This window comes from Heloderma suspectum, chromosome 2 (assembly GCF_057233095.1).
Source record: "Heloderma suspectum isolate Gila_16-S chromosome 2, 16-S_ref, whole genome shotgun sequence".
Taxonomy (NCBI): Eukaryota; Metazoa; Chordata; class Lepidosauria; order Squamata; family Helodermatidae; genus Heloderma; species Heloderma suspectum.
Window position 1 is genome coordinate 15873136 of NC_139459.1, and position 16728 is coordinate 15889863.

At 48.3% G+C, this 16728-nt stretch overlaps 1 protein-coding gene across 3 annotated transcripts in view; it reads left to right on the forward strand.

The window, feature by feature from the left end:
* Positions 1-15718: 15718 nt before the first annotated feature.
* The window catches only part of CTIF (cap binding complex dependent translation initiation factor), a 228764-nt gene continuing 227754 nt past the window's right edge, over positions 15719-16728 (forward strand). The window contains exon 1 of one of the 3 annotated variants that reach the window (XM_084832016.1): positions 15719-15983. The gene's annotated coding sequence lies outside the window, so the exon portion shown is untranslated. The remainder of the gene's footprint in view (positions 15984-16728) is intronic. The other 2 variants (XM_084832015.1, XM_084832018.1) reach the window with 2 other exon arrangements.

The following is a 16728-nucleotide window of genomic DNA, read 5'->3' on the forward strand; positions in this document are numbered from 1 at the left end:
AAACTCCCCCGCTCACCATGTCCCCACCCAATATTAGTTTTTAATGTATGTCTATATACTGTGCATGCTTCCGCACATCACTCTCTGCCTCATTTTCCCATCTCTAAAATGGGAATGCTAATGACCAACCTCACAGGCTTGTGAGCATAATGGCAAGCATAATGAACAGTGTAAAGTGCTCTGGCAAAATTGGTACATCAACAGCAAACAGCAGAAGCTCACAACAGACAAGTAGTCCTCAAAACCCATGTATTAGGCTGATCCTGGGTCAATTGCGTGAAACTTGCAGATATCCCAACTGTGAAAGTGAGCCCATGGGTGTTTTCTGCACTAAATCCAGATTGCATTCTGTACTAGGGTTGCCAACTCTTGAAATAAAATGAAATGCTGGTATCTGGATAGGACTTGGATGGCAAAGCCTGGGGTAGGTTTTGGTGGGGAGGACCCTAGTGGTTTCTGGCAGGTGTGGAGGTATGATTCTATCAGCACAGAATCCATCTATCCATCCAAGTTAAAACAAACAAACAAACAAACAGATGATGGGGAAAAAGCAGTCTTACCCCTTGCTTTTCTAGCAAAGAATCAGAACAGTGTTTTTTAAAAAAGACAGGCAAGCTTTTCTTTTTTTCTGGTCAGTTTGCAACCTTACACAGCACCCTCTCTCTTTTTAAAAAATCATAGATTGCAGGATTATCTGCTGGAAATTGTATTAGTTTGAAAACTAGAGAGAGGCTTTTCTGGGTTATCTTTCAAAAGATCACAGATTCTCTATGAAGAGCATATTTTATTTGTATTTTTTTTTTATGAAAATACTTTAAAAATCACAACTGCAAAAGGGTAAAAATATGGACATGAGAATAATTAGCTCAAAGAACATATTTCTCCATCATTAACACCCTCTGCATGTCAAGCACAAACCTGCAATTTTTGCAGCTTCAACTAATCCTGACTCTAATGAGGGAGACATTGCAAGAGTCTTGGATCCAAGTGTTGGGTCCAATTATTAGTAGTGGTGCAGCTCTTTTGCCTTCTCCTGAAGCTGGCCTTGAGATGGCAAAAATTCTCATCACCCCGGTGTCGTTATTTCATTTTGCCTTGGGTAAGAGAGTGTGCAGGCCAATCTCATTTGGCTAACCAACACTTTTCCCTTAGTTCCACCATTAAAGGTGTCCTAGAAATATTTTAGATAGATAGTTGCCTTACAGGGCAAGAGGAGGGCAACAAAGATGATCAGGGGACTGGAAACAACGCCCTATGAAGAGAGACTGAAAGAACTGGGCATGTTTAGCCTTGAGAAGAGAAGACTGAGGGGAGATATGATAGCAGTCTTCAAGTACTTGAAAGGTTGTCACAGAGAGGAAGGCCAGGATATCTTCTTGATCATGCCAGAGTGCAGGACACGGAAGAATGGGCTCAAGTTACAGGAAGCCAGATTCCGGCTGAACATCAGGAAAAACTTCCTGACTGTTAGAGCAATACGACAATGGAACCAATGACCTGGGGAGGTGGTGGGCTCTCCCACACTGGAGGCATTCAAGACGAGGCTGGACAGCCATCTGTCAGGGATGCTCTGACTTGGATTCCTGCATTGAGCAGGGGGTTGGACTCGATGGCCTTGTAGGCCCCTTCCAGCCCTACTATTCTATGATTCTATAGGGCTGTCCCTACCATTAGGCAGACTGATGCACCTGTATCTGGCAGCAGAGTGGGACGAGCGGTGAGTTGCGGCACTCTCCCCAATCAGGACGGCACACTGCTACTGCCCGGCCACCTCCAGTGGGTGCTCTGGAGAGCCCCACTAGCTGCTGTCCTGCTGTGGCATTTGCCGCACTGAAAGAGTGGGTGGCAGGGCTCTCTGGAGCAGCCATGCGCCCTCCCATCACGCAGCCCTGCTTCCTCTTACTTCGGGTGTGTCTGGGCCCTGTGAGAGATCAGCCAAACTCTCACGAGAGCAAGATCTCACAAGAGCTCGAGCGAGCTCCCTTGGAACATGGATGAGGTCTTGCGAGAGCCCTGCAACCAGGAGAGTGTGAGACAGAGACAGGAAGGGATGCAAGGTGGTGCATGTGTTCTTGCTTCAGGCAGCAAGATAAGTTGGGCTGTTGCCTTATGTTGAGTCAGACCCTTGATCTATCTAGCCCAGTATTGTCAACACTGACTGGCAGCAGCTCTCCTGAGTGTCAGCCAGGTGTTTTTCCTACATTACCTGGAGATGCCAGAGATCAGATCTGGAACCTTCTGCATGCAAAGCAGATGCTCTGCCGCTGAGCTGTAGCAGCTCCTTGTTTCTAGCAGACCTTTGTCACATGGGTTGCATGGCAGAGGTACAAAATGGCAATTTATACCCATGTCAAAGCAGTTGAGATAACCCAATTGCCGTGTGCATGGTGTAGTCCGGAGTAGAAAGCTGAGTGACTGGAGCAGCCTTAGATGGTGAGAGAGGGTTATTGGCAGCAGACAAGAAAGGTACCCCTTGATTCCCTTCAATAAACTTTGGGTCAGGAGATGGAACTCTGGGGATCACTTCTTAATGGTTAACATGAGATAGACCACTGGTCTCTGAGAGCTACGTTCACCCTTCATACACTAGATTCATCCTTGGAACGGGCAGCACGGAACACAGATCCCTGCCTGCAGAATGCAAGATGAACTTGGGAGTAAGAAAAATAAACCCGTTTGCAAAACTGTGGATTGAATTTATCTATTCAGAATTTGGTTTCCTTAATTTTGGCACAGAGTAACAAATAGCCTTGCTTATTCAAGGCAAACAACAGGCCAAATCAAACCATATCATCCTTGAAAACTGAAATAATAAACTTGTTGCCAGGATTGCCAGAAGGTCCTTCAAAAAGCTCCCTTACAGAATGAAAGAATGAGTCTTTATTCCAAACCTTCCTAAGAATTCTGTTCTTTCTATGCTAAGCAGTTGCACTCCGTCAGCACAATAATCAGAGGCAAATAGCATTGATCAGGTAACATAAGTAATCACGGCCAGCAAGGCCAGAAAGGGTGTGCATGTCATGCAACTGAATGTGTCAGTAAAGCTTATGGGATAGAGAATCAGAACAGGGGAAGATAGCCTGGAGCGGTTTGCAGAATACATCTTGACTTCCTGCTTAGATGTATCTGTCGTACTTCTGGATAATTCAAAGGTTTGTACTTTGCCATATGCCAACCACAGCAGACTGCTAGCATGTATTTAGTGGCTAACTCAAGTTCTGATTGCAGAATCCCAAAACATTAATTTCATTGTAGAAGACATCCCCACCATCCTCTGTCTGGCTAAACAAGAATATGGAAGTGGCCTTTGCAGGGTTCGTAAAGGTAGAAGTGTTACTGGATAAAGTATCTCCAGGGCCTGGCCTGCCATGAGGCAGGTTAATTCTCTGCCTCGGGTGGTGAATTGCGTGCTCCTCCTCCAGGAGTGCCCCCATGAGTGCCACTGGTCAGATGAGTGCCTGGGCCAGGTGAGTGCTGCTGATTGGGCAGGTGCTCCAGAGAGCCCTGCCGGTTAGGAATTGTTTGTTTCGCATGTCATCCGAACCAGGGATTCTGGCTTGTCATTCCCTTTACAAACCAGGATCACAAACCAGGGATTGTTCTTGGTTAATGAATCTTGGCTTGTTTGGGAGGATTCAAACAAGCCATGATTCCCTGTTCAAATGACATGCTAAACAAAGAATTCCTGGTTTGCTTAGCTGGCCATGCCAGTTGGAGGAACCAAATGGGAGCGAACAGGCTGCATGCACCAGCACACACACTTGTTTACAATAAGCCAGGATTCCATAGAATCCTGGCTTATCATTTTGGGCAAATGAGACCATTGAATCAGACCATCTAACCCTGTTCTGTTTACTCCAATGGGCAATTGTCCAAGGTCTCAACGAAAAGTCTTTCCCAGCCCTGCTAGCAAGATCCATTCACTGGAGATTGGACAAGGGACCTTTTGCATGAAAAGAATGTGTTGTGCCATTAAACTGTGGCCTCTCCCAAAGCCCATGAAAACCTGGCAACATCTCAGCTATTGTTCATCACATCTAACCAACACAAGTCTCTCCCTCTACCAGCAATTCCACTGGGCTCCAGGGTACACTGGATGGAAACAGTTCTCATCAGCTTTCTGTGTATGTAGAAGGAAGGGAGAGTTGGACCTGGAAGGAGCTGCTCACCCAGCCATATCTTTCTGTTTCCTTTAGTCTGGAGAAACTCATGCACTCTGCCAAGGAACCCCCTGCTCTCCTGCTACAATCAATCATATGGTACTTAGAATGCCATCTGCCATTCACTACAGTACCTAAAGAAGGTGACCGCAAGCAGATCCTTGTCCATTTTCTTGCGAGAACGTCACCTTGGCTCTGACAAGAGCATTAATGAAAGTATGTCAGGCGTAGAGACCTCAAGCATCAAAGCTACAAGCCAAAGCAAATACGGAAGGCACAGACAGCCTGCAGCCTAATGAATGGTACCCTTTCTACATCCTGAGTTATCCCTTGATGCACTGGTCTTTAATGAAAACTGATGCTGCCCTGCCTACCAAGTTACATGTTTGAGATGCTGTAAATAATGAATTGCAATCGCTCCCACCTCCCACTCTGCCGAGATTTCTCTGGAGCCAGCCTGGTCTCATCTAGGATCAAATTTCCTTTAGATGCAGGAAGAACAGCTACATCAATGCCAAAGCTGGAGGGGACAGGGTAAGTCTCTAGAGCTTGCGCCCATCCTAACAAATAGAGTCATATACGGTTCCAGCCATACATGGTGTCCCAGCAGGGCTCAATTAACTTCCCACTTTTGCTACCAACTGCAGGCTGTGAGAAGAGGAGGTTGTCAAGTACCTGGTAGGTCACAATATATGAGGGGTGGGGCTGCAATGATTTGGGTCACAAGGTGGGCAGGCACTACAGTGGCCACTGAAGCATCAACAGGAAATGCACTATGTTGCACTACGTGACTTCTACCCGACTAAATTTGTATCGTGCTGGGATTCTGTTGCTGAATCTGCAATTAATTTTATGTCATCATCATCCCACATTCCATCAGCAGACTCCAGCAGAGCATTTACGGCAAACTAGTCTAATGAACCCCCTTCATGGATCACTGCCTTGTTGTGGCGAAGGGGCTTGCGTAACTCAGTGAAGCCATAAGCTATGCCGTGCAGGGCCACCCAAGACGGACAGGTCATGGCGGAGAGTTCTGACAAAATGTGGTCCACTGGAGAAGGAAATGGCAACCCACTCCAGTATTCTTGCCAAGAAAACCCCATGGAACGTATCACAAGGCTAAAAGATATGACGCCGGAAGATGAGCCCCTCAGGTCGGAAGGTGTCCAATATACTACTGGGGAAGAGCAGAAGGTATTTCCAAGTAGCGCCAGAAAGAGTGAAGCGGCTGGGCCAAAGCCGAAAGGACACTCAGCTGTGGATGTGTCTGGTGGTGAAAAGAAAATCCGATGCTGTAAAGAACAATATTGTTTAGGAACCTGGAATGTCAGATCAATGAATCAAGGTAAGCTGGAGGTGGTCAAGCATGAGATGGCAAGATTGAACATCGACATCTTGGGAATCAGCGAACTAAAATGGACAGGCATGGGTGAATTTAATTCAGGTGACCATCATATCTACTATTGTGGGCAAGAATCCCTTAGAAGAAATGGAGTAGCGCTCATAGTCAACAAAAGGGTGGGAAAAGCAGTACTGGGGTACAATCTTAAAAATGATAGAATGATCTCAGTACGAATCCAAGGCAAACCATTCAACATCACAGTAATTCAAGTCTATGCCCCAACCACTGAGGCCGAAGAAGCTGAGGTTGATCGGTTCTATGAAGACCTACAACACCTTCTAGAACTAACACCAAAAAAAGATGTCCTCTTCATCATAGGGGATTGGAATGCTAAAGGAGGAAGTCAAGAAATCACCGGGATAACAGGCAGGCATGGCCTTGGTGTACAAAATGAAGCAGGACAAAAGCTAATAGAGTTTTGCCAAGAGAACATGCTGATCATAGCAAACTCTCTTTTCCAACAGCACAAGAGGCGACTCTACACATGGACGTCACCAGATGGTCAATATCGAAATCAGATTGATTATGTCCTTGCAGCCAAAGATGGAGAAGCTCCATACAGTCAGTAAAAACAAGACCTGGAGCTGACTGTGGTTCAGATCATGAGCTGCTTCTTGCAAAATTTCGGCTTAAATTGAAGAACGTTGGGAAAACCACTAAACCGTTCAGGTATGACCTCAATCATATCCCTGATGAATATACAGTGGAGGTGAGGAATAGATTTCAGGGATTAGACCTGATAGACAGAGTGCCTGAGGAACTATGGACGGAGGTCCGTAACATTGTTCAGGAGGCAGCAACGAAATCCGTCCCAAAGAAAAAGAAATGCAAGAAAGCAAAGTGGCTGTCTGATGAGGCTTTACAAGTAGCTCACGAAAGAAGGGAAGCGAAAAGCAAGGGAGAAAGGGGAAGATATAGCCAACTGAATGCAGAGTTCCAGAGAATAGCAAGGAGAGACAAGAAGGCCTTCTTAAATGAACAATGCAAAGAAATCGAGGAAAACAACAGAATGGGAAAGACTAGAGATCTCTTCAAGAAAATCGGAGATCTCAAGGGAACATTTTGTGCAAAGACTGGCATGATAAAGGACAAAGAAGGCAGGGACCTAACAGAAGCAGATGAGATTAAGAAGAGGTGGCAAGAATACACAGAAGAACTATACAGGAAAGATCTGAATGTCCCTGATAGCCATGATAGTGCGGTCACTGAACTTGAGCCGGACATCCTAGAGAGTGAAGTCAAGTGGGCCTTAGGAAGCATTAGTAAGAACAAAGCTAGCGGAGATGACAATATTCCAGCCGAGCTATTTAAAAACCTAAAAGATGATGCTGTTAAAGTGCTGCATTCAATATGCCAACAAATCTGGAACACTCAACAGTGGCCACAAGACTGGAAAAGGTCAGTTTACATTCCAATTCCAAAGAAGGGCAACGCCAAAGAGTGTTCAAACTACCGCACAATTGCGCTCATTTCACATGCCAGCAAGGTGATGCTCAAAATCCTACAAGCTAGGCTTCAGCAGTATGCGAACCGAGAACTACCGGAAGTACAAGCTGGGTTTCGAAGAGGCAGAGGAACTAGAGATCAAATTGCCAACATTCGCTGCATCATGGAGAAAGCAAGAGAATTCCAGAAAAACGTCTATTTCTGCTTCATTGACTACGCTAAAGCCTTTGATTGTGTGGATCACAACAAACTGTGGCAAATTCTTAAAGTGATGGGAGTACCAGACCACCTTACCTGTCTCCTGAGAAACCTGTACGAGGGTCAAGAAGCAACAGTAAGAACCAGACATGGAACAACTGATTGGTTCAAAATTGGGAAAGGAGTACGACAAGGCTGCATATTGTCACCCTGCTTATTTAACTTATATGCAGAGTACATCATGAGAAATGCCGGGTTGGATGAATCAGAGGTCGGAATTAAGATTGCTGGGAGAATTATCAACAACCTCCGATATGCAGACAATACCACCCTAATGGCAGAAAGCGAAGAGGATCTCAAGAGCCTCTTGTTGAGGGTGAAAGAGGAGAGTGCAAAAGCTGGTTTGAAACTCAACATTAAAAAAACGAAGACATGGCATCTGGCCCCATCACTTCCTGGCATATAGAAGGGGAAGAAATGGAAGCAGTGACAGATTTTACTTTCTTGGGCTCCAAGATCACCGCAGACGGTGACTGTAGCCCTGAAATTAAAAGACGCTTGCTCCTTGGGAGGAAAGCTGTGGCCAACCTAGACAGCATAGTAAGAAGCAGAGACATCACCTTGCCGACAAAGGTCCGTCTAATCAAAGCTATGGTTTTCCCAGTAGTAATGTATGGCTGTGAGAGCTGGACTATAAGGAAGGCTGAGCGCCGAAGAATTGATGCTTTCGAACTGTGGTGCTGGAGAAGACTCTTACAAGTCCCCTGGACTGCAAGGAGGTCAGATCAGTCCATCCTAAAGGAAATCAACCCTGAGTGCTCATTGGAAGGACAGATAATGAAGCTGAAGCTCCAATATTTTGGCCACCTAATGCGAAGAGAAAACTCCCTGGAAAAGACCCTGATGCTGGGAAAGACTGAAGGCCAAAGGAGAAGGGGACGGCAGAGGATGAGATGGCTAGATAGCATCACGGATGCAATGAATATGAACTTGAGCACGCTCCGGGAGAGAGCGCAGGACAGGAAGGCCTGGCGTGCTATGGTCCATGGGGTCACGAAGAGTCGGACACGACTGAACGACTGAACAACAACAACAACAAGTCTAATGAACATAGAGGGCTATTGTGCGCCAATCAATCGTATGATCATTGTCAAGTTCTACCAGCAAGTGTGTTCTAGTGCCCTGCTGAATATGAGCCAACAATGTGATGTGGCTGCAAAAAAGGCAAATGCTATTTTGGGCTGCATTAATAGAAGCATAGCTTCCAAATCCCAGGAAGTACTAGTTCCCCTCTACTCAGCACTGGTTAGGCCTCATCTGGAGTACAGTTCTGGGCACTACACTTTAAGAAGGATGTAGACAAGCTGGAGAGGGTTCAGAGGAGGGCAACAAAGATGATCAGGGGACTGGAAACAAAGCCCTATGAAGAGAGACTGAAGGAACTGGGCATGTTTAGCCTTGAGAAGAGAAGACTGAGGGGAGATATGATAGCGCTCTTCAAATACTTGAAAGGTTGTCACAGAGAGGAAGGCCAGAATCTCTTCTCGATCATCCCAGAGTACAGGACACGGAATAATGGGCTCAAGTTACAGGAAGCCAGATTCCGGCTGAACATCAGGAAAAAATTCCTGACTGTAAGAGCAATACGACAATGGAGCCAATTACCTAGGGAGGTGGTGGGCTCCCCCACACTGGAGGCGTTCAAGATGAGGCTGGACAGCCATCTGTCAGGGATGCTCTGACTTGGATTCCTGCACTGAGCGGGGGGTTGGTCTTGTAGGCCCCTTCCAAGCCTACTATTCTATGATTCTGTGATTCTATGACTGTTAGAGCAATACGACAATGGAACCAATTACCTGGGGAGGTGGTGGGCTCTCCCACACTGGAGGCGTTCAAGACGAGGCTGGACAGCCATCTGTCAGGGATGCTCTGACTTGGATTCCTGCATTGAGCAGGGGGTTGGACTCGAAGGCCTTGTAGGCCCCTTCCAACCCTACTATTCTAGGATTGTACGATTCTGTGCCCCTGATTCTGAGCCCTCTCTCCCAGTCCCTCAGCCCTACTGCCAGGGCCAGCTCTGGGTTTTTGAGGGCCTTTGACAAGACACCCAAATGAGCCCCCTCCCCCAGTGAGGCCCCCTTCGCATCACCTTCGCCACCAGCTGCTCTTGCGCCCCGTCCTCTTTCTCAGCACTGCTGCCCCTTGCTTGCTTGACAGAGAGCCAGGGAGCAAATGGGCCGTGGCGCCTCCTCCTCCTTCTCACCACCACCGTGTTGTCTGGCCCAGAGTAAGAAGCAGGTGAACAAGCGCATTGCAACGGTGAAGAGGAGGAACAAGTCCAATAAAAAGTACCGTTTGCATTCCCTGTACAAACTTGAATGAGAGGTCCTTCCTCAAAGCGAGGCATTCTGAGGTGGTCCTGGGGATGCCACCTGCCTGCCCGATCTTTTGCTCTGGGAGAGTTCCCCAGATGAGAGGTTGGGCAGGCAGCCTATCCAGAGAGACTGCTCGCCCACACAACCTGTTGTACAGGGCCCTCCTGGTGTGGTGTGTGTGTGTGTGTGGGTGATACGCCCACCCCTACCAATCCGCTGCGTGAGCAGGGGATTCACCCTGCCTCATGGGGCCCCCAAATCTGTCTGCCAGTCTTCTGTATATGGAATGAGCGGGGGGGGGGGAGTTAGGGTGGCCACCTGTGTATTGCCAAAAAAGAGGACACGCATCACCAAAAAAAGAGGACAAAATAAGACACCTATTTGCATAAGATGTGTATATGCTAACTTATATGCATAGTTGCACATTGTGAAATAATTATAATACTGTAAATAGAAATACAGTAAATCTCACCACAGTGTTGAAGACTGTGACTAGCTGACCTGTGTGCCTTGCTCATTTCCTCTCCAGGTGCTGTTGATGGGCAACTTCGAGGTCCAGCTCTTCCTTCTGATGGGTCTTGATCTTTAAACTGGACTCAGACTGGACAGCCCTTCAAACAGAGGCTGCCTTCAAAACAGGACAGTGCTCTGGAGGCCATTCGAACAGAGGACTGTTCTCTGTAAAAGAGGACATATAGCCACCCTAGCTGGGGCATGGGGAGGAGGCGGAGGCGCCATCTTGTCCTTTGCCTCAGGCAGCAAAGTGATTTGGGTCAACCCTGCAAAGAGAAAACAGAAGACACATTCCATCCATCTCCTTGATTTGGTTCTGGCTCAGGTGAACTTGACCTAGAAACAAGACTGTATCAATGAGATTTACCCAAACATCCCTTCTAGTTCCTACAGGTTTGCCCCACAGTTCACGCTAACCTGGGAAATATGCCACACTCACCCTCTTTTGTCAACATCCCATGGACATCTAGCTGCTCAGGGTACTGCATGTAGCATTCCCAGAGGATGTCATCACCACTTTTCTGCTCCACTCTCTCCTCATCTGCATTCCCCCATCACATCTCTTCTACACATCTGTCAGAAAGTACTCGGCATGCTGGTTGCTAGGTAACCGACCCCATGCTTTCCAAATCCACCTTGGAATAGGCCTGTTGATGTCCTGGAGCTTTTAGCCCCAGCTGGCTGTGCAGAGGAGAAGGTTATGGGCCCCAGCTGAGTCTGTACGGATCCCGTGGTGAGATGCCCCCTGGGCAACTGCCTGGTTGGATGGCTGCCCATTCTGCAGCAGTGCCTTATGGGACTTTTGTCCGTGAATGATAAGCTGTCAGGAGACATTATGGGCAGGATACAGCCCACTCCGCCAGTAAAACAATCCAGACAGAAATAAATGAAGCATCCAGAGGATCTGTTTGTTGCAAATCTTATATTCATAGTGGTTTGGAAAAAAAACGTGTTGCGCGGCCCGCTTGCACTGGCTGCCTCTATATTCTCGAGCCCAATTCGAGGTGCTGGCTTTAACCTATAGAACCCTACAGAGATCAGGACTGCAATACCTGATGGAGCTCCTCTCCTGATATGAAGAGGACACTATGATCAACACCTGAGGCCCTCCTCCGAGGAACGAATGGAAGGTGGAACAAGGGAGAGGGCCTTCTCAGCCGCCCCCCCCCCCAGCTGTGGAATATTCTCCCCACTGAGGTCTGCCTAGCGCTAACACTGTCATCTTTTTGGCACCAGGTTAAGACTATCCTCTACTCCCAGCCATTTAATGGCATAGGATGGAGCATTAAGTCAATTGTTTATCAGGTCCTGGTATCTTTTTGTAACTATTTTCAAAGGCGCAATGCTATTGCAAGGATCGTAAGCCTGCATTTTCACTAGGCGAGCTTTTTTGCTCGCCTAGCAAAGGCGTTTGGGAGGGGGAGGGAAGGAGGCTGGCAGAGGCTCAGGATAGCTCATATCCTCAGAGAGGCAGCCATCATGGTTCTTTCCATGCCAGCTGCAAGGGGAGGGGGGTCGGAGCTCCGATTCCCACCTCCGAGGTCAGAGCGCTGTCTCCGATTCAGAACTGGAAACCCAAATTATCCTATGGCCCTTCAGACACTGTCTAGGGGTGACAGGATCATTGCGTAAGCTGTTTTAAATTGTTTTTAAAATTTGTATGTTAAAGATTTCATGTTATGTTTTTATTATGTTGTATTTTTAGGTTGCAATTTTTGTGAACTGCCCAGTGAGAGCTTTTATTCTTGGGCAGTATAGAAATGGAAAAAATGAAATGAAACACAATATCATTATGGGTTTCCTGCTAGATTTCTGTGAGTAGGACCATTGGTGTGGGTGGTTCTGAGTCATTACCTGGACTTGACAAAGGAGTGCTGATAAGCCTGCAAAGTGACTCCACGGTAGAGAAGGCGCTCAGCCAGACTTTCCCAACCTGGTACGCTTGAGATGTGTGGGACTGCAACTCCCAACCAGTACAGCCATATCTGGCCAATGCATCTGGCTATTGACCATGCTGGCCGGGAATGATGGGAGTTGGAGTCCAACCCCTCTGGCGAGTACTAGGTTGAGGAAGGCTGTACTAGGTGATGGTCGGAAGAGATGACTCATCTGGATTTCCCGTTTAGCTTTAGGGAGGCTGCAGTTTGAGGCAGAGGCTGAGAGAGACACAGGGGTTCTCCACATGGGGCGTTTGTCCTGCAATCGAGATTAGTTACTCACAGAAGTTTGCAGGGCCTTTACATGACGTCGTCACCCTCCAGGGCCTCTCCTGTGGTTTGTGACCATTTCCATGGCTTTATTTGTAACGGGGACAATGAGCTATTTTAAAAAATGGCAGCTTGAAGCACTTTGATTCAACTGTGTAATGATGGAGTTGTGCTATAACCACAGTGCCATCTAGTGGATGTAAAATGAAACATACAGAACTTGCAGAGAAAACAGGCCCCCCCAAAACAGCATGTGTCAGCACATGTGAAGGAGACAATCTTAATCCCACAAAGAATCTGGAAGCAGAAGTCCCAGGAAAGGGTGTGGGATTTTAGCCTTGTGTGGTGAAGCCCACATAGAGAGCTGAGTTTTAGTTCTGTAAGTATTGTAGGGTGCTGGCTGTCTCCTCTGGGCATCTCATGTGAGAGAAGAGGACTTTGGCTGTCTGTTGGAGTGCTGAGCTGTGCCTCTCTGGAACCCGTGTATTTGTAAATCAATGCATATATTAGCAAAAGTCAATAAACCTCCAGTGATTTCCTTCGAAAGGGGATGAAACCTGGGTAAGCACTGCAGCCCCAGAACTTCTCACCACTCAGAGAAGTGGAGTGAGGGGAACAATATGAAGTGTGACAAGACATTAAAATGGAAGAATGCCTTTAAAGCTGCAATGCTATGCCCTCTTTGGCCCACTTTGACTCAATAGTACTTCTGAATAGACATGTATAGGATTGAACTGTTAAATACAGCATGCCAGACATTGCACCAGGAATGTGGGGACTTGACAGACAGATACAGTAACATATGAACTGGCTCTTAAATGGCTACTCTCCTTTTAGCCAGTGTGGTGTACTGGTCAGAGCGTTGGACAGGGACTTGGGAGACCCGAGTTCTAGTCCCTTGTTGTTGTTCAGTCGTTCAGTTGTGTCCGACTCTTCGTGACCCCATGGACCATAGCACGCCAGGCCTTCCTGTCCTGCGCTCTCTCCTGGCCGGAGTTCATATTCATTGCATCGGTGATGCTATCTAGCCACCTCATCCTCTGCCGTCCCCTTCTCCTTTTGCCTTCAGTCTTTCCCAGCATCAGGGTCTTTTCCAGGGAGTTTTCTCTTCGCATTAGGTGGCCAAAATATTGGAGCTTCAGCTTCAGTATCTGTCCTTCCAATGAGCACTCGGGGTTGATTTCCTTGAGGATGGACTGATTTGACCTCCTTGCAGTCCAGGGGACTCGTAAGAGTCTTCTCCAGCACCACAGTTCGAAAGCATCGATTCTTCGGCGCTCAGCCTTCCTTATAGTCCAGCTCTCACAGCCATACATTACTACTGGGAAAACCATAGCTTTGATTAGACGGACCTTTGTTGGCAAGGTGATGTCTCTGCTTCTTACTCTGCTGTCTAGGTTGGCCATAGCTTTCCTCCCAAGGGGCAAGCGTCTTTTAATTTCAGGGCTACAGTCACCGTCTGCGGTGATCTTACTCGGCCATGAAATTCACTGGGTGACTTTGGGCCAGTCACTGACTCGCAGCCTAACCTACCTCACAGGGTTGTTATGAGGATAAAACGGAGAGGAGGAGGAGCATATAAGCCATCTTGGGTTCTGTGCAAGAGGAAAAACCATGGGATATACACGTAATAATAAATTATATACGTATGTATATGTATATGCATATATAAAGACACACTGAAGACCATTTGATTGTAATCCATTCCTATACCACAACCGAAGTTATAATTCTGATCTTAGTAATACATGAAACTCTGAACACTGAGCATTTAGTACAGAGATTTCCCACCTCTGTCCTCCCCACCGCCCCCAAACACACACCCCCCCATTATGTTATTCCTGGAGTGTCGAGGAAAACATGTAAGGCTTAGATATGACAGAAGGCTTAAATTACTTCTCCACACAATGCATAATTTAGGGTGCAATCCTATGCATGCTTAGACAGAAAAAAGTCCTACAACTCCCAGCATGCCCAGCATGGCTGGCTAGGGCATGCTGGGAGTTGTAGGACTTTTGTTCTGTCTAAGCATGCGTAGGATTGCACCTTTAAACTATGGAATTTGTTACAACAGGTTTATTTATTGTATTTATCCTTCTCCTCAGCCAAAAAAAGCTCCCCAAGTGGCTTACAATCAATGAACAAAGAAGAGGACAGTCCCTGTCTGCAGGCTTACAATCTAAAAAAGACACGACACACAAGGAAAAGGCAATGGGGAGGGATGAGGGAGAAAAAATAATTAGGCAGACTGTCAGCAGGGCTGGTGGGATGGCCCTGTTCCCCCCTCTCATCTCCCAAAGGAGGGGCAGTGCCACTGAAGCAGGCCCCGATGATCCCTTTGCCTGCTCCTCTCTCCCTTACTCCTCCTTCTTCCCCACAGGGCCATGGATGTCAATTAGCCCGGGCCCCAGGGGGGGAGTCGGGGTCCAACTGGAACAGGCCCTGATGTTGTGGCAACACCCACCAATTTAGATGGCTTTTTAAGGTAATTAGAGAAGGCTATCAATGGCTACTAGTCCTGATGGCCATATGATACCTCCAGTGTCAGAGGCAGTATGCTTATGCACACCAGTTATGGGGAACATGTTGCCCCCGCTTGTGGGCTTTCCAGAGGCATCTGGCCATGGTGTGGAAACAGGATAGTGGCCTTCAGTGACCCAGCAGGGCTCTTCTTATGTTCTAGGTCCAACCGCTTAATACTACTATTAATAAATCATATAACATTCTTCCAGCCCAAGCCTATGGATGCTTTCTTGGAAGCATACCCCACTGATTCCAACAGGATTTGTTGTTGTTGCTGCTGTTCAGTCGTTAAGTCGTGTCCGACTGTTCGTGACCCCATGGACCACAGCACGCCAGGCCTCCCTGTCCTGCGCTCTCTCCCGGGGCGTGCTCAAGTCCATATTCATTGCATCGGTGATGCTATCTAGCCATCTCACCCTCTGCCATCCCCTTCTCCTTTTGCCCTCAGTCTTTCCCAGCATCAGGGTCTTTTCCAGTGAGTTTTCTCTTCGCATTAGGCGGCCAAAACTCTTAGGTAAGAATACGTAGAACTGCAGTTTTACATGTATAAAGGGCTTTGCAATTCTTCTGGTCCTCACAACAGCCCTGCAAGGTATACCATTATTCTCTCTCTGTCTCAGAAAGAAAGAAGAGGGCATTGAGAGAGAATAGCTTGCCAACAGGAAGCAATCACAGAGCTGGCGAGGAGGACGGGTGCGGTGGCACATCTGGGAACTCCAACCCATGGCCCCTCCAGAACAAGTACCCCTGGCCTGCGCACTTCGCTCTCTCTAACCCGCCCCGCCGCGCGCCTTCTCATGCACGTAGAGGAACTACATTTCCCAGGACACATAGCGCGTCCCTTTCTTTTTAAAGTCTATGCACGTGGCTTGCTGGGAGGAGCCGGGAGCGTCACATTCCTGCATTCTCTTCGCCTGTGTCAGAACAGCCCGGTTTCTGCCTGAGCTGCGCCGCTGGGCAGGCAGGAAAACAAGGGATTAGGACAAATAAGGCTACAGCGATCACCCAACCCCTTCGTCCTTCTCCTGCCTTCCATTGGCACGCATGCACCTCCAAGCGGGCATCTGACCCCGGACCCCCCTTTTCCCTCCCTCCGTCCCTCCCCGGAATCCGGCCATCCTCTTCCTCTCCTCCGGCCGAGCCTTGGTTCTCCGGCAAGGTAATCCTCTCTGGGGCTCTGGTGTGCTTGGGGGTGCGCGCGCGCGCGCCTGCCTTTGTGGGGATCCGTTGCCTCTGCGCTGTCTGCGTGTCCATGTTCCCCATCACCATCACGACGATTATTGTTTTAAACTCCTCTCCAGCCTGGAGGCGTGGAAACCACGCCGCGCATCATCCCCTCTAGGCTGCGATTCTCGGGAGGGCTGTTTCTTTGCGAGGGCGCCCTGGCGCCTGTGGCACGGCGAGGGTCCAGCTGCCCGGCTCTGCGTTTGCCCGCTGGGTCGCACGCGGGCGAGGCTGGTGACGCTGGCGCTGCTTTCTCCCCGCGCCCTCCCGCCACTGGGTAAGACCGCGGGGGGGGGCGGCTGGCGGCGCGGGGGGGCCTCTCTTCTGTTGTGGTGGCTGCTGCATGTCACCCCCGCGTAACGCTGGCGTGGCGTGGCGAGGCGGGGTGGTGCGCGCGGCGCTTGCCTTTGTTTTGCAGCCGCCGCACTCGGCGGCTCCGCTGCGGAGACGAACTTGCAAGGCTTTAAAAAAGAAACAATTCAGGCGGCAGCGAAGGGACATCCGATTTAAACGAAATAAAGAACTAGGGAAGCGCTTCTTCCTGCTTCCCCCTTTTTTTCTCCTCCTGCTTCGCCATAGGCCGAGCCTGGAACTGAGTTTATTTTGCTTTCATTTTTTTTTTTTGTAGCTCCCATGTGATTCTTCTCCACCACCACCCCCCCCTTTGCGTGGATATGTGC